Source organism: Sarcophilus harrisii, chromosome 3, assembly GCF_902635505.1.
Source record: "Sarcophilus harrisii chromosome 3, mSarHar1.11, whole genome shotgun sequence".
Lineage (NCBI taxonomy): Eukaryota > Metazoa > Chordata > Mammalia > Dasyuromorphia > Dasyuridae > Sarcophilus > Sarcophilus harrisii.
Window position 1 is genome coordinate 295,249,282 of NC_045428.1, and position 25,532 is coordinate 295,274,813.

Sequence of the window (25,532 nt, forward strand, 5' to 3'; positions counted from 1 at the left end):
CCCATTGCTTCTGGTGGTTGTGCAGCATAAGGGTTGTTCCTGTAAAAACAAAGGCTGATTTTTACAACCTTTCATATATAATCGATATTAAAGGATATAGTTTATATCCTTATAAAGAAAAAATACAATTCCGATTTTCTTTTCAATGTTTTTTACTTATCCTTCTAATTAAGACACTTGTTTACATCATTTTAGGAAATAGGATAAGCATACTATTTTACTCATGAAGAAAATTCTGCAAGGAATATTTTCCACTGGAAAACAAAATAATGATCAGAAAAAAATACTTTCCTAAAGTATCCTCCATGACTACTCAGTTCAAACCACTTGTACCATTTAAGTTCCAAGTAGCTAGCAGTGAGGATAAAGAAGAGACTGGGATCAAGAACATTAAAAGAATGTCAACCCCATTCTTCCTTTGCAGAAAAGATCACAAGCAAAAGACACCTGTTAGAAGAGACTTCTAAGCACCTTCCCATCCCTGGGGCAACACATTTGCTAGGGACCAGAACTTGGCTTCCAATATAACAGTACAATGGGACAACACTCAGGCTTGAGCGAGTTCATGAACATATCTATTGATAATTTCTATATTTATAGAAAACCAGAACATGTGTAGATAATCACACAATTAGATATTTATCAAGTGCCAGATTTTTATGAATACGGGAATTTGTTAATTAGCACAAGAACTGATCATTAAAATTCAAAAATAGATAAACAAACAGGAATGCCATTTACTTGTTAACATTTCAAAAAAAAAAGTATGCAGCTGTTATTCTTTTGATGAATGTGGGTCTAAAATGTAGAGAGGGAAAAGTATTAGTAATATTTAAAACACTAATAAATTCGATCTAGGAAATTACTATGTATTCTTTATCAAATATAAACAGTGATTTTCATCCTTATGGGGAAAAAAAACCCCATACTTACACTGGTTTAGAATGTATTTCTTTAGCATTTGAATTATGCTTTCTGATATTTCTAGTGTTTTGGTTCTTTTTGAAGAGCCAAAGTTGATTTTTATCGCATGGGAGTTAAAAACATACACATCATTCAGTACAAAACTGTTTTAGCTACAGGGCATGGCAAAGCATGAAATAACTGCTTTAGAGCATTTCCTCATGTGGGTGTGCTAGATAACTGTCTGCTCTAAAACTAAAATAAAACACACTGTGACCTGACCAAGATCTAGATACTTTAGGATCTGAACAGGCAAATTTCAAGTGTCCATAGGAAGAGCCCAAAGTAACAAGCAAGGCTAGTTAACGAATTGTTCTGACACTCTCCAACCCTCCTGGCTGAATCTTTCAGTGTTCCGAATCCCTATTCAGCAGTGTTCTGGTTTCAAGTTTTGTCCAGTCTTCAATGCCTTTAAGTTGTGATAGGACACAGCAAGAAAGGCATATTATACATACATGCACATATATACACATATACATATACATATGTATATGTAATTTTTCTGTTAGAAAAATTTTAGTCATGTAAGAAATTACAAGTTTGGAATACTAAGTAAAAAACAAAACAAACCATAGTCTAAAAAGTAATGTATACCTCAAAAAAAAAATTGTGATTTTTATTTTCCTTTATTAAATTCATATAGAAAAAAAATTTTTTCCCAATTCCCCTTCCTAATTTATGGTTGCTGAGATTTACATAAATATAATTGACAATTTTAAAGTCCCACCTAAAACAGAATCAATCTGTGGCTTCTTCTATGTGTATATAACAAACGCATTTTCATGGGCAAATGGGTATGACCAAAAGATGCAAGATTTCTTTAAAATAAAAATAAGAGTTTCTGAATGTTCTTTATCTTGAGAATAAATAAAATGACAAGTACAGAGACATTTTTGACATATTAGTTTTAATCAGATTTTTAGTTTATATGTTAAAGATGGCAGGAATGAGGTTTGAAAAGCCATTGAGTCTCTCCTATATTAATATAACACTTTCAGAAGACACCAGAGTTCTCCCTTCAGTCTGAGTAAAAACTAACAGAGCAGGCCTGAACTGAGCGTGCTCAGTATTCCTGTTGTCTGAAGGATGTTTTACTGCTTTAGTCCAAACTGTCTTTACTTGACAGTCTTAGAGATAGTTCTTTTGAGATGAGCAGGTTAAAAGTCCCAGTGAACAGGAAAAAAAGAAAAAAGAAAGAGGCTTTTGGAAGCCAAGAGTTCACTTCCATTCAAGAATAATGGATTTTTAATAAACATTTCACTAGAGTTGAACCTGGAGAATGTGTTGGGGAATCTGCTCTCAAGTCCCAGGTGGGTTAAGAATATTGCTTTATGGACTTCTTTGTGCTGTCAGAGAAGCCTAATGGAATTAAAAAAAAAAAAAAAAAAGTATGCTATTAAATAAATAATTTACTATGAAAAAGGTGATTGTTGTTGTTGATGATATCTGCAGATCAGCATCCATTTTCTGTAATTGCTCATGGATACATTTACGGATCGCACTATATGACTTAATTTTTACTAACTGAGTAGCAGTTTTACTCTCTAACAAACCAGTCTCAAACTCGGCCAAAAGACCTATTTCAAGTGGATTTATTTAACTACTCCTTAGAATTGAGAAGAAAACTGCTCTCGGAAAACTCTTTAACAATGTCAGTCAGCTGTGAAATGCAACTCTCACCACAAAAAAAAAAAAAAAAAAAAAAAAAGAAGAAGAAGAAGAAAAGAAAAAAGAAAGAAAAAAACAAAAAGAGCAAAGGAAAAAGGGGGGGGGGGGGAGAAAGCACCTGAAAACTATGTTTGAAATAACAAATTATGAAGCCTCAAAACATTAAATGAATACTTACAGTTGTTGCACAAGATGGCTTGAAACATTTCATAGCTTCAAGACTGTAAAAAAACAGTCAGTCCCCTAACTCCCCCCCCCAAGCATAAATAAACAGTTATACACTAAAAGGAAGACTGTCATAGAGAGAAACTGCCTGTTAGAAGTTTGCATTCTTACTGACCACAGTGATGTCCCTATAAATGTAAAAGTCTATCTGTAAAATAAAAGTTAGGAAACATAACATTTTTCCTTTAAAAATAAATGCAGCTCTCCAATGTAAAAAAATACATAAATAAAAAGCACAAGAGAGACTGCAGGGTGACAACAATTATTACTTTCTACCCACTCTCAGCCTCTACCTACCAATGTTATCTAATATTATGAACAGAAAGGGTTCAACCTGTTTTCATGTTTTTAATGTAAATATGGACTTTAAACTTAGATGTAAAACAAAGAATGACCACACCAGCGTTACAGCTAAAACACTGGCAAATTACTAACAAAACCCACTTAGCAATAAGTAAGAAAATGATAGACAGACAGACAGATGGAATTGCATAAACAGAAAAGAAATGCAAAGAGACTAGCCAACATACGGAGGGGGTGGTTTAAAAGAGTGAAAGATACTGATTTACTTGCTATTTTAGTGAGAAAAACAAAAAGATTTGTTTCTCATTATTGTAAAAGTAATTAAACTGAATCATAAGGGCACACCCTTAAATAAGTAATGGGGGGTGGGGGTGGGAGGGGGAATGAGATCATTAGTAAAGAGCAGGCCTCCCAAAGATGTTCCAAATTTTAAGCCAATAATAGATCTTATAAACTTACATCTAAAAAATAAAAATCAAGGCAGAATAAAAGAAATGGAGATTGGGAATAAAAAATTGGGGGTGGAGACAGCAGAATGTTGTTTTTTTTGTTGTTGTTGTTGGATTTTTTTTTTTTTTAGAAAAGTTGACTGGCCTACCTTGTTCCCCAGCACTGAGTTTCTCTTCTCATAATCGGAGTCTCCCTGGAAGTACAGTGTGAGTGGTAATGACTGCCTGCCTCCCTAATGAGTCCATTTTCCTGCTCTTGATGTTGTGTATATACACACACTGCAACCTACCTTACAAACCACAGAGACGGGAAGGGAGAGAGAGCAAGAGAGGGAGGGGGAAGAGGGGGAGAGAGAGAGAGAGAGAGAGAGAGAGAGAGAGAAGAGAGAGAGAAAAGCAGACAAAGCCCTCCTACCACACAGCAGACAGCCCTCCTTTCCCTATCTAGCAAAATGCAACTCGCCTGATGCAGCAACAGGTTCAGTACTGCCAGACTAACAGAGTAAAAAGGTATATTCTCTATATCGTTATTGCTTGCATATAAACAGTTTAACAGCAGCTGGCTCCACCTTTTTTATTTATGCTCCACGATGAAGAATGCATTGTTTCAGCCCTGGCATGCAGTACATGTAATTACCATAAATACATTTTTTAATATTAGCAAGAAATGGTAAATGCATAGGCAATTTAACTTGTAATCATACAGCATAAAAAATGTGAGAGAATGTCAACAAATCTGCTTTGAGAAAAGCCCAGTAATGATTCTAAAGTCAGAGCTTTCTTAAAGGAAACTACATAAGAAAATTCTTCATACAATAGCAAGACTTATCTTTTATATAAAGCAAAACAACAAAGAAAAAAATATTACTCGATAAACAAAGACCATGTATAAAATTATAAGTAAAAATTTACTTAAATTTTCTTAGATAAGTAATATACCAGTTCTCGGTCTTCAATCAAAACGACTCTCTTTTTACAGCTAAAATAATGTTCTGTGCTTATGCTTGAACAGGTGCAATGCATAAAGTACACAGTGTTACAAGGACAGAAATAAATCCCACAAGTAAAGAAATCTACCAATCCCAAGTAAGACAAGGTTATTTAGAATAAAGGTCTGCAACCAAGGCACACCCCTTTTGCCTTCCTCCAAAGCCATTATTTGGTTTGGACTGTTAGTGTTTTTTACCAAAATGGAAAAATAAATATAATCAATGCTTCCAAATAAATATTCCATAAAAGCAAAACAGAAAGAATTTTCTTCAGTTTTTCCCCTACATCAAATTTTCCTGATAATTCTACATTGTAGAGCTAAAATAATGTCGGTATAAGTCTCTCTCCCATCCCCACAGTGATAAATGGGCAGCTATGGGACCATATTCATCTAAGACAAGATTCAATGTCAACCTGTCTCTCCCACCCTTTGAGATCTGTATAATTAGGCCATTTTGGTCTACCATCTATAATGGATTCTATCTGATTTATCACTCTTAAATTCTTTAGGTGCGGCTTCAGAAAAAAACAAATTGTTTTATTAAAATTTATCAAATTTTATCAAATGTTCCTATGGGATGGAACACAGAAACAAATATATGTATATATGCAAATTTATGGTTTTATATTTACAGTAAAAATAAGTATCAGTCCTACTTAAATGTCGTATTTTAAAACTTTAAAAGGTACCAGCAAACTTAAATATAAAAACTGTATTTTTATCTCCCATGTTAAATGTTCCATTTATACACAGATGTTATTGTTTACTAGGCTTTAAAAAATGAATTGGGCTTTTCTATAACAAAAAAAAAAATACTGTTCTTTTAAAAAAAATTAATGTTCAATTAACTGGAATGATTAAGATGGAATTGATATACTTAATCTTATAGTTCTTTCCATCTATATATACATTATACCTTAGACAGATTAATGATATTTTATCTATTGTTAGATGGCTGTGTTACACTGAAACACACATGAGTAGCCTTTGGCTATAAACTATATGGAACATACCCTGTAAGTATTTTGAGAAGGATTCAGGATCTAAACAGGCCCCAATTTTTACTAATTACTGGGGATGGCATTACATTAGGGTTTTTTTTTTTTTGGGGGGGGTTCCTTTTTACTTGAGATACAGGCAGGTCAGGCATGATGGCAGAAATCTATAATCTCAGCTATTTGAAAGATTGAGGCTAGAAAGTCTCTTAAACTCAGGAATTCCAACCAGCAGTGGACTAATAATCCAAGTGGGAATCTATGGTAAATTTGGAATATGACAAAGCCTCAGGAATGAGAGGGCCACAAGGTTGGCCATGGAGACGCAAACTGGTCTAGAAGGAAAAGGGGCAAGGTAAAGTATCTATGCCAATCAGAATGGAACTAGGCATATAAGTAGCCACTGTACTTCCAATCTGGTTGAAAGAGAAAGATCCAGTTTTTAAAAAATAGTTTTTAAAAATTATTGTTAAATAATGGTTGTTGAAATTTTTTTAAAGAGTGGTGACTTAAGGAGGAAGGTGTGCATAAGCAATAAAACTCCGAAAGTAATAATCAAATTCTACTCCTTTCTACTTTAAGGACTTGAGAAAGGTCCATCCAAGATACATTTTAAATGCCTAAGCTCCCAGCATGCATCACACCAACTTAGTACATACTTTGCTTGGCAATTGTGGTTTTTTCTCCTCCAACTGATGTCCTGCAGTTCTCTGCAACTTTGTACAAATGTAATTAGAAAGATGCCAATTAAAAAAGCATAAAATCCTTACAGCTTGCCAAACTGATTCACATCAGATACCTGTATGTCATGATTTTTTTTTTAAGTCTATACTACTTAAGGATAATAAGAAACTTGATTTTTGTCAACAGGAGTCAAACAAATATCAGTAGACACAAACACTTGTCACCGTTCTATAAAGCAACAAATAAGCTGTATTTAAGAGAGAACAAATATATTTTGGCTTACTGAAAAATGCAGAGCATTTCCACATTTCTCCCATATCTGCACATATTACTGAATGCCAAGCACAATAAGTGGTACTTTCTTAGTCCTAGCAGGAGCTTGTTGGAACAGATACATACTTTGATGCCAGGACTGAGAATGTAGTAGTTAAATTAACTATGATACCAGTGAGTCAATAAATCCCAATTAAGTAGGAGTCCTGCACAGTTATTGTTATTAAATTATTTTCCATTACAATATATGTCATGAAATAATAAAAGAACATTATAACTTGTCACAAGACCCAGTCTTGACACTATGTGACTATAAATCCCAAGGCCTATTCTTATTTCTGATATTTCTTGAACTCCCTGTGGCATTTGATATTACTGACAATTCCTTCTTCCTAGATATTCCCTCTTTTCTGGGTTTACAGGTATGAATTCCTAACCATCTCCTAAGAATGATCACTTTGAGGGATTGTCTTGGGCCCTCTTCTTTTCCACTCTCTTGTGATTATCATCTCTATGCAGATGATCCAGATGATCTCTATATCCGTAGCTTTGATACTACTTTTTTCTAAGCTCCATTTCTATATCTCCAAATTTCTGTTGGATCCTATCTTCTACCTGCAAATCCTCTAGATATGAAATTTGTAATATGTTCAAAATGAAATTCATTATATTCCCCTCTAAAGGAACTTCCCCTTCAAATTCCCCTATTTCTTTTCAAGACATCAGAACTCTTGCAATCAAGTAGGTTTGAAAGCTCAGAACTGTTCTAAACTTATCCTTCCTTATTCTCCATAATCAATTACTAGCCAATTCTTATCAATTTTAATTCCATAACTTCTCTTGCATCCATACTCCAAAACAATGCCAAAATAATCTCCTTAAAGTTTAAGTCTGAGCACATCACTGTCCTCTTCAAGAACCTTTCAGATGTTTCCTATTACTTTGGGGATTTTGAAGACCCTTCATATTCTAGCACCTCCCTACATTTCCAGGCCTATTTTATATTTCTTCCTTCTATACTTTCCATGCTAGCCATACTAGTCTTCTTGCTGCCCTCTGTATTCTCTTTCATGTCTGTGCTTATGAACAGGCTTTTTGTCTGTGCCTCAACTATCCTTATTCCTTACCTTCATCTCTCTGAATCTCTAGTTTGATTCCCTCTTCAGATAAGATGTCATTCTTTAGGAGGCCTATCTTGAGCCCCATAGCTATTAGAGTGCTCCTCTTGCTCTTCCAATGATTATGTATATACTCATAGATATTTACACACTGAATGTAAAGTTTGGGCTTTCTAGAGTCCTCAGGATCAGCCCAAGTCCTTGGTCTTAGTAGAGAAGTGATGAAGGCAGGAGAGCCACCACAAGGCTGGTCAAAAATGAAATGTCTCATTTCCAGTCCCCTCAGCCCTTAAATACCTTATTGTGATTACATCATTACAGCATACTGAATATGTGTGAACAGGAGAACCATTACATCACATACTGAGTACTAAATATATATGTGAACTAGAGGACCATCATCTCATCAAGTCCACTGAGTTAACTCCTTGTTGTAAGTATAACACCTTATTTCAAGTATACTTCTCCATAGTTCTCCAATATCTGGAGTCCTCTATAACTGAATCCCTCTAATACATAGATTTTTTAACCTGGAGTCTATACACTTGGAAGGAAAAAAATGGTATCTTTATTTTCATGTATCCCTAACTGAAATTTAGCATTTCCTTCTATTACAAATGTAGGTAATGTAACATTATTTTGAGAAAAGGTCTTTTGGCAGACTAGCAAAAGAGTCCCTGACAGTGAATAAATTGTGGTATATGAAAGTTATGGATTATTATTGTTCTGTAAGAAATGACCAGCAGAATGATTTCAGAAAGTCCTGAAGAGACTTACACGAACTGATGCTGAGTGAAACGAGCAGGGCCAAAAGATCCTTATATACTTCAACAACAATACTATATGATGATCAATTCTGATGGACCTGGCCATCTTCAGCAATGACATGAACCAAATCAGTTCTAATGGAGTAGTAATGAACTGAACCAGCGAAAGAACTCTGGGAGATGACTAAGAACATTACATTGAATTCCCAATCCCTATATTTTTGCCTGCCTACATTTTGGATTTCCTTCACAGGCTAATTGTACAATATTTCAGAGTCTGATTCTTTTTGTACAGCAAAATAACTGTTTGGTTATGTATACTTATTGTATATCTAATTTATACTCTAATAAATTTAACATCTAATGGTCATCCTGCCATCCAGGGGAGGAGGTGGGGGGAAGGAGAGGAAAAATTGGAACAAAAGGTTTGGCAATTGTCAATGTTGTAAAATTATCCATACATATAACTTGTAAATAAAAAGCTATTAAAAAAAAAAAAAAAAAAAAAGAGTCCCTGACACAAAAGGATTAAGAATCACTGCTAGAAAATAACGGTTTGGACATGTATACTTATTTTGTATTTAATTTATACTATAATATAGTTAACATGTATTAGTCATCCTGACATCTGGGGGAGGGGGTGGAGGGAAGAAGGGGAGAAATTGGAACAAAAGGTTTGGCAATTGTCAATGCTATAAAATTACCTATGCATATAACTTGTAAATGAAAGCTATTAAAAATTTTTAAAATAAATAAAATAAAATAAAAATAAATAAATAAAAAGAATTGCTGCCTGATACATCTTAAATTCCATGAGGCCAACAACTGTCTGTGCATTTGTCCTTAATATTCCCTAGCATAACAATTCTCATACTTTTTGATCTCAGAACCCCTTTTCTTTTAATAATGATTAAGGAGGCTCCACAGAAAAGCATTTTAAAAAAATGTGATAGCTAATATTTTTGACCATATTAGAAATACAAATGTCTTGGTAATACTTTAAAAAATGATTTTGATCTTTCAGATCCCCTGAAAAGGGTTTTGGAGACCTCCCCCCAGGGATCACCAGACTATGTATTGAAAACGGCTGCTTTCCCACAATGCTTTTTGTACATAAAGACTATAGGGCCTAGACTTATGATTCTATTGGTTTAAAAAAGTCTCAAGTTTCTACTAATGCTTCTTTGTAGTTTACAATCTTAGAAAGTTGCCTGGGACATTAAGAGGTAAGTGACTTGCCCAGAATCAGATAGTCAATAAAACATAGCAATGCGACTTGAACCCAACTCCTCTGGACTTCCAGGCCAGGTCTCTCATATATTAAACCATCCTGCTTTTGAATGTGTACCTATGGTAAGTCCTTAGTAAAGGCACTAATTTTAAATATGTTTAATAAATGCTCTTTGACAATAGTAGTTACTTTAAAATTCTTATTACACTGTATTAGAACAAAATGGACAACACCCATAATTCCAACTTTAAATTCATCTGTTTAAAAAATGGGAGGAAGTTAACTAAATTATTTCTAAGATCCCCTATATCTCTGAAATTCTGTGATTATTTCCTAAAGCCACATGGCCAGATAAAACATTGTCTTAATTAGTGTATGAAGTTCCTACCAATTCAATGATAGAATTCTATTTTATCCTGGAACCCCAGGATCACACCCTAACCCCATCTTATACTATTTGACATTTTTGTGGACTGACTAGACAACCAGTCACCAAATGGAATGTCAGTATAGAAAATCTACATTAATTACTACTGTTATAGTGGGTTTATTAAATTGCTAGTCCACTGAGGGGAAACCCTTTGTTAAATAATTATATGGTTCCAAAGGTTGCTTACAATTGAATTATTAAATATCTAGTAGAATTGTAAGGCAGTAAAGAGGATTAAAAACAAACTTCTTTTCTTACTGTCTGAAATAAGAATAAAATGTTTGAATGATGTCTAGGAGTCACTCAAACCAACCAACCCTCTAAGATAATTTTCTAGACATTTTTATGTTAACAAAATCTTCTATCCCCTAAAGAATTTACTCTTTCAGAATAAAATGTTACTGATACTGTTGAAGAGTCTAATTTAAATTTAGTGTCTTAAAAGAAAACAAGAAACCAAAATCCATAAAAACAAACAAAAAAAGTAGAGAAAGGACATATTTTTATATTGCAATAATCTTATTATCATTCTTTCATTTAAAAACAATAAGTGATTGAGAGGTAGTGTAGATGGGTAGATAGAGAACTGGTATCTAAACCCAGAAGGCCTGTTTAGGGTCAAGTCTTACTTCTCACAACCCAGGCCCGTAGGCCAAGCCAATTCATTTAAACCTTTTGGTGTACTAGGGCAGAGGTGTCAAACACAAAGGTCCCATAAGCCTTAAAAGTCTTGCCTGGGGGAAGGGGAGGGGAGACAGATTAACATATAATTGGGAAATATTTAACAAAATAAGTAAAAATAAAATAACATAACCAAATAAATAAAAATACAATAAAGACAGTTAAAAAGTGATTTTCCAAGCTAATATATACCCTGAAGGGATCCTTATGCATGACCCAGGATCTACTTGAGTTTGACAATACACCTTTACATAAATGTCTTATCAGCTTGGGTAAATGGAGTTTCCTTATTCATCTGGTAGGGCTACAAATGAATCACAGGTCTAGTCCCCTACCCTCTCCCTTATTAAGTGATTACTTAAAAGACTAAACATTTGGGGAATACAAAGACAAATTTGATAAGAAACATATACTTTTTTAGATGAGCTAAAACATGTAAACAGATATAATTGAAACTGAGCTTAATTAACTTTGAACCTAAGTGACTCTATCTTGGTTTTAAGCAAACATACCCTGCTGTATTTTGCTAAATAAGCAAAAAAGTTTAACAATGTTTATCTGCTTTGTAGAAGGAACATATGGCACAGTGAATGGAACACTAGGCCTGGAGTCAGGAAGATTCATCTTCATGAGTTTAAATCTGGACTCGGACATTTATTAGCTGTATGACTCTGGGCAAGTCAACTCAAAGTCTGTTTGCCTCAATTCCAGTGACTTTAACTGGGATAACATTAGGACCTAGACCATAGAATTGTTGTGAGGATCCAATAAGACAATATTTGTAAATGCACCTGGCATAGTGACTGGCACACAGTAGATGTGACATAAATACTCATTCCTTCCCTGCTTTCTGCAAAGAATTCCCTGAATGCTTTTGAATAATGTCTTTTTCCATAATTAATCATCTCTTTATGTATCATTGATGTCCTATTCTAATTGTCTGTATGTATTAACTAAGAGCCTGCTATATCATATTACATATATTATATATCATATATTGCTAAAGTAATATAATGCAGGAGAAACAGAGGCAAAATAGAAATTATAAAGTTTTAAATATTTTATTTGGATTTCTGAGAGAGAGAGATTGTGCTGGGGGCATGATGCCCCCAGGGCTGATGTCCAAAGCATCCAGTAGCTAATGTGAGTCAATGACATGGAGAGCTCTTGTAAGGCTCAGGTAGCTAAACAAAGGGAGCAGGCCAAACTCTGGTAAGCAGGGACCATCAATCCGGTCCTGACAGGTTGTGGGGTAGGACCATAAATTCTTGATGAGTTAGGAGCAGGAAGTCTGAACTCCCCCTTACTTTGAGTTTACACATTTACAATTTATAAACTTAGAGTAACTAGCCCTGAGTTATATCAGTCCTAATGAACCAGAGAGGAGGTTTGCAACTAAGGGGATTGAGGCAGAACAATTAAGGGAAACTGAGGCAAAACAATTAGGGAAACTAAGGCAGGAGAATTAGGTAAACTGAATCAGGACAATAAAAAGAAACTGTGGCACAACATTAGGAGTTTAATGATGTAATAGTTTTACTCCAATGCATTTCTATATCCTGATAATGAAAATGCCTTATTGTTACAAATTATTACCAAATTATAGATAATCAGAAGATTGTATCTCCTTATATTTTGTGTTCATTTTTTAAACTGAAATATTTTTAATTAAAAAGCATTAATTTTTTTTCTCCCTTCTATACCACCTCCAATGGGAAAAAAAAAAAGCAAAGTAACATTCCACATTGCCATTGATCAGGTCTCACTCTGCAAATTAAAACCTTCACTTCCACGAGAGATTGATAGTTTTTCCTATAGAAAAATGCTGGAAAAAAAAAAAAAAACAAACAAGTTGAATGTGTTTGAGGTATCTCCCTTCCTCTGTTGTGTAATTACTGTCTCAGAATTTTCATTTAGGTAACACAAAAAATTATGAATGAGACACAGAAGTGCTAAGCAGGCTCATAGGGAAAAAAGATCAATTTGAAACAAACTTTCTCCTTTTATTCAAACTCCCCAACTTAAATCACTCAACAGATCAATTCACTTCCTAAATTTAAATTATTAAATAGGAATTCTCTCTTTAAACCTATGTCTTCTTTCATGTGTCATGGAGGAAAATCTTTACTCTTATCTGTATCCTTACATCTGAATCACCTCCACACAGCTCTTTCTTGACTTTACTCCACTAGTCATCCCAATGAGGTTGTGTACCAACAAGTCCAGGTCAAAAATGAGCATTGTAGTTGGGCTTATTAGTGATCACTGCATTTCCAGCATGGAAAGATTAGGAGACAGGCAAGGCAAGGGAAAGAAAGAGAAGGAGAAGGAAAAAAAAAAAGAGGAAAAGAGAGGAAAGGAAACGAAAGAGAAAGGAAAAGGGAAGAAAAATGGGAACACAGGTTTCATTCATCAAAATGCTAAAAGTATGAATCCTTGGCTTAAGCTCTTTATGCCTATGCAGTAATCTCAGCAATGCAGACCACTGGTCACAAGGGAGACTATGAGAAATAATGACTAAATCATCAATAATAGAAAAACAACTCAAAATGCATGTTCCACTAAGCAACATCATCATAGAACTCATTGGTAATATCTTTTTTTATATTTGTGATAATATATAATTATTCAATTCAACAAGTACTTTTTTTCTTTCTGACTCTAACAAGACGGGTTATCTCCAAGTAACTCTTTAAATTTAAGAAGTCATATAGTTCATCAGAATCACAGAATCTCAATCAGAAAGCACTTCAAAGATCTAGTACAGAAGTGTCAAAAATGCTGCCCACAGACCTCACCAGCCCACAACATTTCTGAGAATGGTCTGAACTGGATTAAAATATAAATGGGAAATATTTAATAAAATAAATTTAAAATACCATAAAAACAAAATATTACATTTTAAATTAAGTCAAAGGACTCTCTTCATATATCCCCATTTCTATTTGAGTTTGACAGCACTGATTTAATTCAACCTATATTGTACTTTTTTACAAACAGGACTGTCCTTTACAAATTCACCAACATATGTCTTGATATCCCACAAAAATAGGATACATAAGAATTTTTTGTATAATAATTTTTTATTTCTCACCTAGTCCCTAAAATGTGCTCTATATATGATTGTTGAGTTGAATATATATACATATACAGATGTACCCATACATATTACACACTAAACAAGTTCAAGATATCATTGTATCCTTTTAAACTTGGATAACTTGGGTTATATCTGTCATTGAAATAGCTTGTAAACAACATTTAAGATCATGCAACAATTGAAAAATAACTTCTGTAGACAAGAATACTTTGTATTATAACTAGTAAAACTGAAATTCATATTACCTCAGAAAAAATCAATTTGCTTTTAAATGCCTTTTATAGATAGTTTCTATCTACTTTTTACTTACAATTTTAAAGTTTAAAAATTTAATGGAAATTTTTATGAAGATTTCATATAGTTTGATTATCTTTCTAAACTTTAAAGATATCATATAAACATAAGATGTCACTTTCCCACCTCTCCAATGGCCTCTGGATCAGTCTGCAATACTGATTCCTTGCAGATTGTTCTGTTCCAAGATTCACTAGCACATAGTTTTGCCTGAAGAATACTGGATTAAAAAGATGAGTTTTCACAGAAGTAGCTGCTGGGTTCATTAGCAGCATTGTACAATTTCCCAAGTACAATCCTTCCCATTTTCCTTTATACTTGTTTAGTTCTAGTCCTAATTCACTAACATCTGTCTATAGTAACAGTGTAGAAATGTGTACTTAATGTTCTAAAATAAATGAATATTATAATTTATCCATTTATTTTTTCCTAAACAAAGCTAATCTCTTTTTTGTATACGCAGATCTCATTAAAGAAGTTTTAAGTATTCAAATGTGTTAACACTACAAACAAGACCCAATCATTTGATTTTGTGTGTTTGTATGTTAAAACTATAGAAGAACATAGATAAAACTGGACAAAAAGAGAAGACATGGATGGACTGAAATATGAAGCAAAAGAGCAAATACCCATATTTATGGATTCACAAAACCATTGACATATTCAAACAAGGTAAACACTATCCCTATACAGTTTTGATTGCAAAAGATCATCTGATTTCTCCATGTTTTTGAAAACTTGAAAAAGAATATTTTAGTATTGTTTACTGAACTGTTCCTGCAATGTTATATCATTTGAAATCCAAAGCTTTTTTTTTTTCACAGCCAGTATTAGAAACGGCCTTTTTCTTTTCTGTCTTACAAACTACATAAGTTTGCTAATATGCAAAAAGTGCATAAAAATTTTTTTAATGATAATTATATAACTGAACTCTGGCAAAAAAAAAAAAAGGAAAAAATAGGGGGACTTGAAGCACTTCAGCTTCTCTTTAAAAAGCTCTTCTTGTAGGTAAAATAATGAAATTCTTCTGATCCTCTTTGGGAGTCTGGGATATTCCACACATGCTCATCTTCTTTATGCCTACTTCAAGACGTAGTTCACATATTATCTCCATTATCAAAAACTCCAAATATTTGCATAGTTTCTAAATCATAGTAAAAAGTATAGCAGACAACTACAAGCCATAAAGGGTCAAAAGAAAAAGTCAAACTTGCTTAGGAAAAATCTAGTTCAACTCCTTCATTAGGTAAGCATTTTAGGCAAGTCTGCATTTTACCCTGTTTGTATGGATACCAACTGGCTCAATACAACTGAAAAACAGGCCAATTTAGCATTTTTGTCATTTTATCATCTGATACTGATTGCTCCACAAGTGGTTTAAGTAATTTTAAGCATATCTGCTATTGAAAAAAGAAAAGACACACTAAAAAAGATCAGCTACTAATTAACCATGCCATGGCCAATTTGTTCTAAAAATAATCAGAGTTTATGAAGCACAATTTCTCTCAGGTATCCTTACACTGTACAAAAGTATCTTATTTATTTCAATTCATCTCTTTATTAGGGCCAGGTGAAGTGAAATAATATCCAATATAGTCTAATCAAAAAGAAGGTAAGACTACAGGATGACATATCATTAAGTATATGAGGGATTGCTGAATCATATAATCAAAGAATTTTATAACTAGAAGAGACTTTAGAGTTCATTTTGTACAATACTTTCATTATACATGGAGTAGGGTGATATTTTTTTTAATCTGCTCAGAGTTAAAACAAGAATTTAGTTCCCACTGTAGAAGGAAGAATATATTTATGAAAGAATTTTTTTGTTAAGTCTATTAAGCATTAGAATAAATTATTATAACATGGACTATACTTATAAAGATCTTTTAAAATAATGTGAATTCTCCTCTTTTAGAGAATCTTCAAAGCCTTCATTTCAGACATCAAAAAGATGAACTGGACAACACAAATTCCTTATATATATGAGGTTTCAAATTAGACTCCTAAAGGGAAGAAGTATGGCATAGAGGGCTAAATTAAGAATCAGAATGTGAACATGGGCAAGTCACTCACCTTCTAAATATCCCCAGGCATTTATCTAAAACTATTATGTTAAGAAAATTTGGATCTATGCTGATGGAGAAAGTTTCCACAATCTAGATAAAGAGGGGGAAAAAAAGCATATTTACTACTGTATACAATACATACATGGCTTTAAGCTCCTTGAAGGCAATGACTATTTGTCTTTATACCTTCAATTCCTATCATATGCCTGATACATTTTTTTCATTTAATAAATACTTACTGATTGACTGCATGATGGCTGGTAATATGATTAAATAGAGTAATTACAAGGAGGAAAGACACTCAATAAAAACCCTAAACTCTCTCCTTCAAGACTACCTGAAATTTATTTTTTTAGATCACACATTGATATATGAGAGTATCCTCTTTTAAAGTAAATATCCTAATCTTGCAGGATACATCATCTGCATTTCTAAAACCACAAAGTCCACCAGCAAGAGACAGAAAAAAATCCATTTAAAATAACTAGACAGTATAAACTACTTGGGAATCTACCTGCCAAGACAAATCCAGGAAGACAACTACAAAATACTTTTCACATAAATAAAGGCTAATCTAAACATTTGGGAAAATAGTCATTGTTTGTAGGTGGGCTGAGCCAATATAATAAAAATGACAATTTTACCTAAATTAATCTATTTACTCAGTGCCACACCAAACTATCAAAAAAATTTTTATAGAGCCAGAAAAAATTAATAACAAAATTATTATAAAATCTGGAAGAACAAAAGCTCAAGGATATTAAGGGAATAAGTGAAAAAAAAAAATGTGAAAGAAGATGCTCTAGTTGTACCAAATCTCAAGTAATAATCCCATACTGCCTAATAAATAGAATGGTGGATTAGTGGAATAAATTAAGTACAAATTACTTTATAGCAAATAACCACAGCAATCTAGTATATAATAAAGACAAAAATCAAAGCTTTAGGAACAAAAACTTGTTATATGACCAAAACTGCTGGGAAAATTGAAAAACAGTATAGAAGAACCTAAATATAGACCAACATCTCATAGCCGGTAACAAGAGAACAAAATGGATACACAATTTACACATAAAGGATGATGCCATAAGCAAATTAAGAAAGTATGGGATTGTTTATGTCAGATTTATGGATAAAGAAAGAATTTAGGAGCAAAGAATACGTAAAGAGAATTACAAAATATAAAATAGATGATTCTGATTATATAAAATTCAAAAAGTTTTGCACCAACAAAACCAATGCAACCAAAATTAGAAGGAAAGCAGAAAACTAGGAAGAAATTTTTGCAAGAAATATCTGATAAAGATCTCATTTGTCAAATTCCTAGAAAATTAAGTCAGATTGGTAAAAACCCAAGTCAATCCTCAGTTGATAAATGATTAAAGGATATGAGAAAAGGCAGTTTTCGGACAAAGAAATCAAAGGTATCTATAATCATATGAAAAAATGTTTCAAATCACTGTTGATTGGAAATGTACAAATTAATACAACTCTGAGGTACCACTTCATACCTATCAAAAATATTAACGACCAAAAAAAAGGAAAATGATGAGTGTTGGAGGGGGATCTGGGAAAAACTGGGACACTCATGCACTGTTAGTGGATAAACTAATCCAACCACGAAACTGATCCAGTTGCGAACTGAACCAACCATTCTGGAAAGCAAAGTTCTGGAAAGGAACTATGCCCAAAGGACTATAAAACTGTGCATACCCTTTGATCCAGCAGTAGCACTGTTAGGTCTATATCCCAAAGACATCCAACAAGAAGGACCTATTTGTATGAAAATATCTATAGCAACTCTTTTTGTGATGGCTAAGAATTAGAAATAGATGAGATGCCCATTAACAGGTGAAAGTCTAAATAAGCTGTGGTAATATTTGCAATGGAATATAACTGTATATAAGAAAGGACAAGCAGAATGATTTCAGAAAAATCTGGAAAGAAATGAATTGATGCATATTGAAGTGAACAGAACTAAGAGAACATTATACACACCAAGATTGTTCATTGAAGACCTCAGCTATTCTCAGCAATAAATAAGACTAAAGGACTAATGATGAAGCACACTATCTGTCTCCAGGGAAAGAACTGATATTAAATGAATACAGACTGAAATATGTGATTCTTCATCTTCTTTCTTTTATCAGTCTTTTACAAAATATTAATATGGAAATGTTTTACATAATCGTACATGTGCAATCTATATCTGATTGCTTACCATCTCAAAGAAGGCACAACGGAGAGGGCACAGGGATAGATAAAATTTAAAATTCAAAAATGTAAACAAAAGTGTTTTTTAAAAAAAGTTTTAAGTAAATATTCTGATAAGGTATTGTTGCATATAAAGTTACTTAACTTCAGTGTCAGTTTATATTTTCTAGCTTGCTTTCCATAAGGTCAGTCTGGAAGGACATGTTACATCATATGTACAATAGATCTGTTAACTGAAAGGGGATTGGACATGTGGGAGGAAAAGACACAAATACAAATTTGCACCTATAAAAAGATCCCCTTTTTCCCCAGCATATGCTATGTATATACTCTTTTTGTTGTTCTATTTGTTTTATTTTAGGCACAGGATTTCAAGCCAGAGACCCAGATTTAATCTTAGCTTTGTTGTTAAATACATCTTTCATTTGAGCAGGTCATTTAGCCATTCTGTGCCTCAACTTCCTCATATGTAAAATGATGATCTTAGATGAAATAATAACTAATATCTTGTGCTTCCTAGCATACTTTGGAGTTATTTGTTGGACTATAAGATTTCTTCTAATCCTTCCAGCTATAAATCTATGATGCTACAATCTAATTAAGAATATATGGCTTTTGATAATTTTTTTGCAAATACATTAAGAGAGATTATTTATGAAACTTATTTTCTTTCCAATATCCAAATATCTGTATAAGTTGAGATGAAGAAGATAAGAATTATTAAAGTAATTTTTTAAAATGATTAATACCTTATAGTATTTGGTACATAGTAAGTACTTAATACTTTTTAATTCATTTATGATTAAAGTAAATGAACTTTTAAGTAAAAAAATTTAAAGACTTTTATGCAGTATATAATCTTGGTTTTTATTAATATATCTGAATTTGCTTAATTATAATTCCTCTAGAATGAAATACAAACTCCTGAGATTGGCATTTAAATTTTTCTACAATTTGGTTCCTAACTACATTTCTAGTCTTGTTTAATATTGCATTCCTTACCCAGTATCAATTTCAGTCAAACTAGCATATTAGCTACTCCCTGTTCACATTCCACTTGATTCCATCTCTCTAGTCAGGTAATCCTAAGGCTAGTAGGTACTTCAGCTATATCTCTTCCTTTTAGAATCTCTAACATCTTTAAAGATTCACCTCAAATTCTCACTGCCTCCTACACAAGACTTTTCCTGACTGATTCCCTTGGTTATTCGTGATTCCTATCTCCTAAAATTATTGTGGAATTACTTAACCATATACATGTTAAATTACTCTGCCTCCCAATTCCGTAATAGAATGTAAGCTCCTACTTGACAAGCACAGACACTTGTGTGTGTGTGTGTGCGTGTGTGTGTCTCTATGTGTGGGCGTGTATGTATATATGTATGTGTGTATTTCCATCACCCAATATCTACCTCTATAGTTTGAACATAGGAGACACTTAGTGTTGTTTAACTGAATTTAGTTATGTTGATTTCATCTTCTTATGTTATATGTATTATATTGAAAATTAAAACAATTTAATTTCTTTAAAAACATTCAACAATTTGGGCTTGCCATTAATGCAAAATGAAGGTTGGGTACTCTTTTGTTTTTTTACAAATTAGCAAATTATATGCATATATATATGAGATATATATATATATATATATTTTACTGATAAGGCTGTAGCTTCCATAATACAAATAATATCCCTGACATGGTTCAGACTGATAGGGAACATGAACATAAAATTGCATTTCTGGTCAGTTAAGAAAACACGTCTAGTAGTCCCATTCTAAAAAGCAGTATAAAGAGAGCAATGTTGCCCTTGATAAAACTTGTATTAATTATGAAATGAGTTATGAATCACTATTATGAATTTCACTTTAAGAATTTAATACTTTGGGAAATTTTACATGACTCCTGTGATTCCTGAGGTAAAAAAAATAATAATAATGAGATTAAAATAAACTCTTAAACTACTGACCTAATATTTCCTAAAAATTCTCAAAGTTTCATAGTTCTGCCAAAAATAACTATTCTCCTCCCTAATATCTTACTTTACCAAAAAAAATTAAAAGATGTGCCCACTGATAGGCCTTTATGCAAAACAAAACAAAAATTATTGCCCTTTTCAGGACAGTTAATAGATTGGGTGCTTAAAAAGGAACAACAAAAAACAACAATATATTTTGTAGATGATGGGAAACCACTAAATTAGTCCAAATACCTCATTTTAGAGATAAGGCAACTGAAATCCAGAGAAGTAAAAGTGAATTACAAAAGGTCATACATGTTATAAGAAGAGCCAGGATCTAAAATCAAGTTGTAACTCTTAACACTAAAGCTATATAACATGTTGTTTATTATTTGTAAGAACACTAGAGAAGCCTGTAATTTCTAGGAATAGTCAATTAACTGCAAAATAATGCAGCACACATTATAATTCCTAAAATGACTTCATTAATTCTCTATAAGAAACATTACATTACATACTCTCGAATTTTGGCAAATAAAATGAACTCAATTATTTGTATTGATGAAAGAAAGATGAAGTATAGAAAATCCAAAAGTAATTTACACATGGATTTTGGATTAGGTGTGCCTTCTGTTTTGAGAACTTACTTCAAAAGAAATAAGAAAACCAACTGCTGTGAATACCAGTTTTCCTAACCTGTCCCTCTGTTAAGTCTCTTTTCTGTCACCCAATCCATTCTGGGAATAGACTATTTTATATGAATGACACAGGATTTCCCTTTTCTAAAACCCTTCCAGGAGCAAGAGAGATAATTTAAGTATTTGAATTTCAAATGCTTTTCCTGCATGAAAGTAAATACATGGAGTTGAACCATTAAACCAAGTACTTAGAATAGGTGCTCATTGTCAGTAAAAAGTTGAAAGGATGAGAATAAGCATATAATCCAGTTGACTTTGATGTTGATACACTTCACATTACCAAGGCAGAACACTTAGGCTCCATTTATAAGTGAGAGACCCAGTATACTCTATTGAGATAGTATCTGGAAAACTGTATTCAATTCTAGTTGCCACATTTTAGGTAAGTCATTAATAGCATGGAAAGTGTCCAGACAGTGATCTCTTAGGTAGCAAAAGAATTCAAAATCATGCCAGAAGTGGACTGGTTCAAAGTTTGGGGTTACTTAACCTGAAGATGAAATGATTTGGAAATGAGGTAAAGACATAATTGTTGTCTTCAGAAATCTGAAAGACTCACATAGGAGCAGGAATTAAGCGTCTTTATTTTCTATGTTTCATTTTCTACAAAGTCTGCCTTTCTATGTTTGACTAATATTTCTGATTCTGAATATTCACAAAAGTATGTGAAATAGTGCTGTTCAGCCCAGTTGGGCCTATTACTATGGACATAAGTATTATCTTGATTCTAGGAGATCTGTGAACTTTTTAGATTTTTTGTCTTCAGTGTACGTACAGTTTGGATAACAGTTACAGCAGATGTTAGAAACTGACAAGTGGCAAGTAAGCAATTACTGAAGAAACAAGGATGTCACAACATAAATTGGATATATCTTCATGGAGAGGTCAAACTGCATGGTCTCCAACTTACACGACATTCTAATTCATGCCAAAGAGTAAATTGGTGTATTATAACAAGTCCAATTTTCCCCCCAATCCAGTCATATGTGGCTCCTCCTGAAAGGAACTGCTGAAAAGACTACAAGGTTGATAAGCATGCAACTTTATCCACGTATAACTAACAAAGTTAGTTGGTGGCAGAAGAAAGATCCAGAAAATTAGGAAAACGTGATAACAATATCGTATAACTTTGATTCTGTAGCTATTCTATAGCTTTTAATATCTACCCTTAGAATTTGTTCCTTTACAATACTTAACGCTAAAATGGACTTGTGATCTCAGTGATAATTTCTCTATGAAAAGTATTTTCTCGATTGATGCAGATTGAAACCTATGCATTCTTGACTGTTCTATGTAACTCTTATTCATGTCTTCCCCACAGGAAAGGATACAAGGAAATTTACACAAATGCTATGGAGCATTCTCAAAGTGCTCTTATATTACAATGATACCAGTGGAATGAGTAGACAATTGATCAATTATCCCTCAGTCTCACTATCTGATCAGCCCATCTTTTTGATAAAGAATACTGGCATAAAAAATAAATGCCTTTGCCTCTGACAAAGTACCACCCTCACTTGTTATTGTATCCCTAGCATCTAGCATGGTACATGATATATAAGAGGTACTTAAAAAACACTTATTAATTAACTTATGTTATAAACCCTACAAAGCATAGTCAGAGAAGGGTCTTTTTTTAAATATGCATTTTTATCTAAAACAAACAACATTATATGCAGTAGGGAAACATTTGAGGCTTTTCTATTAAATACAAACAAGAAACAAGAATGTCTTCTTTCCTAGATGTTACTTCATAAGAGTTCTAGAAATTCTAACAATATCAATAAGTTAAGAGAAAGAAAAGATGGGCATAAATATAGGCAAGGATCTAAACTATTGTTATTTATCAATTACATGATAATACATGTTAGAAAATCCTAGGGAATCAGCAAAGAAAGTACCTGAAATAATAACTCAGTAAAACAGCAAGTTATGAAATAAACCCACAAAAAAGCAACAGCATATAGTATCTATATAGAAAAATAACTAAATCCAAGAAAGGCTAAAAGAAAAAGACAATTTTAAAATAAGTATAAAATGATCTGACAAAGTATAATCAATACATGTATGGATACAATTATAAAATGCTTCCTAAAAGAAAAAAAAAGTTAAGTTGGCAGAATAATATTCAATATTCATAGCTGAGTCATAGAATTATAATAAAAATAACAATACTATATAAAGTAATTATACAAATTTAGTAGTATACAAATCAAACTATAAAGGAGTAATTTTCTGGAACTACATAAAATCACAACAAAACACGATTTTGAGGAAGAAAAGATATAAAATACAAAGGGAAATTAAAAAAAAATTGTATAAAAGTGAAATAGTACTTCCAAACATCAAACTGTATTACAAAACAACAAATACCATAACTATGGATACCAAAAAAAAAAAAATAAAAATAAAATATATATATATATATATATATATATATATATATATATATATATATACACACACACAGGTGGAATGGATAAAACAAGGAAAATTAAGAATGAATTCAATAAGTTAGTGTTTAATAAGCCCCAAGACATAAATTATTGAGAAAAGAATTCCTTTTTAAAAAATATCACTGAGAAAACTGGACAGCAATTTGGCATAAATAAGGTATAAGTTAGAATCTTATACTACATAACACAATAAACTAAAAAAATTTATTCAAACCCTTAATATTAAAATCAGCACCATAATAAAACTAGAAGAGAAAAATTATATCTGATATATTTCACAGAAAAAACTAGGGAATCCATTTTTATTCAAATAAAGGACAGAAATGATTACAAAAGACAGAACATACAACTTTTATGACATGAAATTGAAAAGCTTTTAAAAGAATAAAATTATTTTTAACTAGAATATAGAAGGAAAATTAAAAAGAAAAAATCTGTACATCTTTCAAAAAAGTCTGATATTTAAAATATATGGATAAACAAGAGTATATATTATATGAAGCTCTCAAAAGAAAAATTGCAAACTATTAACAATATGGTAGAAAATAGCAAATCATTAATAATAAGAGAAATTAAAATTGAAACAACTCTAAGGATTCACATAACACCCAGAGAAAATTTGCAAAGATTAAAAAGTAGAAAGAATCTATAGGGTTATAAGAAAGACAAGTACACTAATATATTTTGGGGTAGCCTTTGGAAAAGCAATTTGGAATTATTTGAAAAAAATGGTTAAAACGTCATATACATTTTGACATTAACAAAAGTCTTATATACACCAAAATATGTTTTAAATAAACACTGACAATCAAGTAACTGCCCATAGAGGGAGGAATGACTAAACAAGTTATGATATATGAATGTAAAGGAAGATTACTGCTTTAAACAATGAATCTAGGCAACACAAAGAAGCATGAGAAAACATTATGAATTAAAGTAAAATAATGAAAGTAGAACCTAGAAAATAACAAACAGTTGTTACACAATGCAAATGGAAAGAATACCAACATTCTGGGGTAACTTAAGCATCGATATAATGAAGTAGATTTTTTTTTTTCTCTGGTTTATGTGAAACCTTTCTAAAACAGAAATTATACACCAAAGATAAAGCAACTTCAGCTATTTTCATGGTCAGAATTCAAAAGACGTTAAAGGTAACAATAACAGGAACTGAGGTTCACTGACTCCGAGCTCAGTGGATGCTCCCCCCCACACCACCCCATTTCTCAGATTACCAGCAATGAGGTCACATTAGAAAACCCAAGGATAACATAGGCTTACATCAAAATGAACCATGCAGACTGGTCCTTCTGGCTTCTTTCCAGTGTTATAAGATATTGGAGCTCTAGGCTGCATAAGTTTACATAGGTCTCAAAAGCCAGTTTGGCCTAGCTCCTTAGAAGGCCCAGCCCCTTAGAAGCAACAACTTTCTGGGGCTACAAGTCAGAAGTTCCAATATAACAACGCCTTGAACTACCAGGCCAGAAAATAGAGGAACAGAGGGAGTGAGCAGGTATTCAGGACAGGACATTGTGTGTGGATATGTGGTGTGTGTGGGTGTAGAGAGACATATCAGGGGTGGGCATATAACACTCCACCAAGTTCAAGGAAATGACCACATTAGTCAGTTAGGGCTCTGACCATCCAGAAATCACTTGAGGAAACACCAAGACTGTTAAATCTTGAATTGCCCATTATGGGAAAAAGCTGAGATGTTTTGAAAGCCGGGTTATAAGTAGACCACAATCAGAGAACAGAAGTCAGAAAGTGAATGATAAGAAAAATAAGGAAGAGGAGAAAGAAAGTACTAAAAATTTGATAGTAGATAATTCAAAGACCTTGACCATAAACAGATAAATCAAAAGGGGGAAAAAAGTAACAATAAAAGGAAATGTGGTCTCTGGATCTAGCCAACAAGGTCAGGAATCAATGAAGAAATCCTACAAAATGAAGGAAAATGATCTAA

At 32.7% G+C, this 25,532-nt stretch overlaps 1 protein-coding gene across 8 annotated transcripts in view; it reads right to left on the reverse strand.

Annotated features, from left to right (window-relative positions):
• The window catches only part of ZBTB20 (zinc finger and BTB domain containing 20), a 1,022,251-nt gene that overhangs the window by 962,081 nt on the left and 34,638 nt on the right, over positions 1–25,532 (reverse strand). For 3 of the 8 annotated variants that reach the window (XM_031963659.1, XM_031963655.1, XM_031963651.1), the window contains exon 1: positions 3,758–3,956. The exons of the other annotated variants lie outside the window; for them this stretch is intronic. The gene's annotated coding sequence lies outside the window, so the exon portion shown is untranslated. Of the gene's footprint in view, positions 1–3,757; positions 3,957–25,532 lie in introns of those variants that run through there. 8 annotated transcript variants of the gene reach the window in all.